Source organism: Montipora foliosa, chromosome 11 (assembly GCF_036669935.1).
Source record: "Montipora foliosa isolate CH-2021 chromosome 11, ASM3666993v2, whole genome shotgun sequence".
Taxonomy (NCBI): domain Eukaryota; kingdom Metazoa; phylum Cnidaria; class Anthozoa; order Scleractinia; family Acroporidae; genus Montipora; species Montipora foliosa.
In genome coordinates, this window is record NC_090879.1 from 50,104,366 (window position 1) to 50,106,865 (window position 2,500).

Below are 2,500 nucleotides of genomic sequence, written 5' to 3' on the forward strand. Positions count from 1 at the left end.
ACGAGGGCCTGGACTGAATAAAAAAGTACATCTGTCTAGTGAATAGACGAGCAATATGGCGAGGGAAATCGAAATGATGAAACCGGCAAGGCAAGCCAACTCCCGATAGGCTGCATAGCCATCCAGGATCAAGGGCTCTAGAGAACGCTTTAGCTTAGCCAGCTTGGGTACTGGAATTTGAAACATGAATTGAATACTGTTGATGAGGAACCCAACCATTCCCCAAACTGAACAGGCTCCCAGTGTTATTTACTCTCATTAGGGATGAAGCCAGACGAAGCTAAATCCGAACGTTGAATAAGACTAGCGGCTCGTCATCCCGTCATCTAAATACAAAAAACAGTTGTAAGACCTCAGCCGCCATATCCGAACTAAAGGGCGCAAAGGCTTGCTAAAGCAAAAACTAGTGGTGCTCAATCCCAATGGGAGAACAGAAAACGTAAAATATCTAGTAACTCCCTCAAAATCCCATGCAAAGCCCAAAAATTGCTGATGAGGATGAAAAATATCCACATGGTGGTAACCCGATCTCAGGTCCCAAGAGAAGAACCAAAACCCCTGTTCAAAAACTTACTTAAAGATCCCAAATCTTCATAACGAAATTTGGGTTTAACCAAAACTTTTTAACCTCGCGCAAGTCTATGACCAGTCGGAGCTTTTTGCCTTCCTCAACTGTAAGGAGAAAAAACTATGCTCATTAATCAGTTGCTTCTCCAATAATTCAAGAAAAGCAGACTCAACAAATTGTGGGTTCCTCAAGGCAGAACGATTGTTCGATTGAAAGAAACGGGGCGGAAATTCGCTAAACGGTAGGGAATACCCTTGCCGAATGATATCCATAACAAAAGGGGGGGCCCCTAAATCCTTCTCCCAAAAGTCAAAAGCGTTAGCTAGACGAACTTTAACGCACGGCTCTACCATAGGGAACTCCGATCCTTTATAATGGCAAGCTCGTGATAGTAATCCAGTCACTTGGAGCGTTCGCCAGTTTTGTTAATAACTGGAGGCCAAATGATCAAATTCCCGGCACTAAAACAAAAGGAGACCACAAGGACTAAGATTGAAAGACAAAAAATGAAAAACCAAAATGAGAAAGAAAAAATTGTCTGCCTGGTACAGCTTACTTGTGCCAAGTGACAAACAGCATACATTAAGAAATATATATAGCTACATAGGACAGTAGATAACGAGCTAACACCAATAAGGGGTGATAATACCAACATGCTCAGGAAATAGCGCGTAGAAAGTCATTATCTCCTATACTTCGTACCGGAGATAATTTGCATTCTACGCTAAATAATAATGCAAGAAGACCATATAATCTTGGAGGATAAGGCCTGCTCCAAGTACCAGGCAAAAGCCAGAGAGTAACAAAAGCTAGTCTAAGCGGTAAAAAAAACAACAACAATAATAGATTGACACTTATCTTAAAACACGGGCCAATCTGTCGACCACGAACGCCTGGATCACGGCCAAAACGACTTCCTGTGTTTGAATTCGTATCCAAAGTTGGTAAGGAAGAACGGTGGTGAGGGTTGAACGGTGGTGAGGGTTGAACGGTGGATAAGGCTGAAATCTCTGATGCTGATACTTCTGAGAGCGCTTCTTCTTCGCCGCCTTAACTTTCTTCTCTGCTCCCCTCTCCGAGCGAAATAACCTCTTCCCGTCCTCCGAGTCAGATGCCAATTCGTCTGAAAGGTACTCTTGAACGGTGGCCCAGCTGTACTGACTTTTATCTGCGATCTTAATTAACTTCATTCTTTTAGTAACTAAAGCAATACCTTTTTCGATGGCGGTTTTGATTTTAGAAGTGGCATTGGCGTTAAGCGCATCCTTCGCACTCTCGAGCTTGTCCAAAACAGATTCGACATGCCCAAACTGTTGCTCGTTTCCTTTGCTCTGGAAAACAAAACGAGCGCGCTTCGCACGTTTAACGGGCTGCCTCAACCGACGAAGAATTTTCCTCCTTAAACTGCTTCTTAAAGTTGTCGAAGCGGTTGTCGATTAAAGACGATATCCGCCTGGTATCTGAAGCCATGGACTCAGCTACAGCCTTCTGCACTAAAATATGAAAACTATCAGTTCCAGTGCTAGAAGAACCTTCTTCTCGCAAATCGGGAGCATCTTGTTCTGGAACGGTCATCTTGCGCCTTCTTGTGCTTAACAAAAAATTGTCTGCCTGGTACAGCGTACTTGAGCGAGAGTGACAAACAGCATACATTAACAAATATATATAGCTACATAGTACGATAGATAACGAGCTAACACCAATAGGGGGTGATAATACCAACATGCTCAAGAAATAACGCGTTTAAAGTCATTATCTCCTATACTTCGTACCGGAGATAATTTGCATACTATTGGACCCAATCAAACCACACGTTTTATTGAAAGGGTGCCCATGTGTCAAATAGACTTGTTTGGTTTGTACTCTGTTTCCAAATAGAGACTACGGATACTCTCAAGGAACCTCAATATTTTGTTCTTTTCAAAAGTGAAT

General features: G+C 42.7%; 2 pseudogenes; both read right to left on the reverse strand.

Moving 5' to 3' along the window:
- LOC137975651 (integrase/recombinase xerD homolog) overlaps positions 1-660 on the reverse strand; it is a 3,241-nt pseudogene extending 2,581 nt beyond the window's left edge.
- Positions 661-937: 277 nt separating this feature from the next.
- LOC137977336 (uncharacterized) lies at positions 938-2,038 on the reverse strand (annotated as a pseudogene).
- Positions 2,039-2,500: the final 462 nt, after the last annotated feature.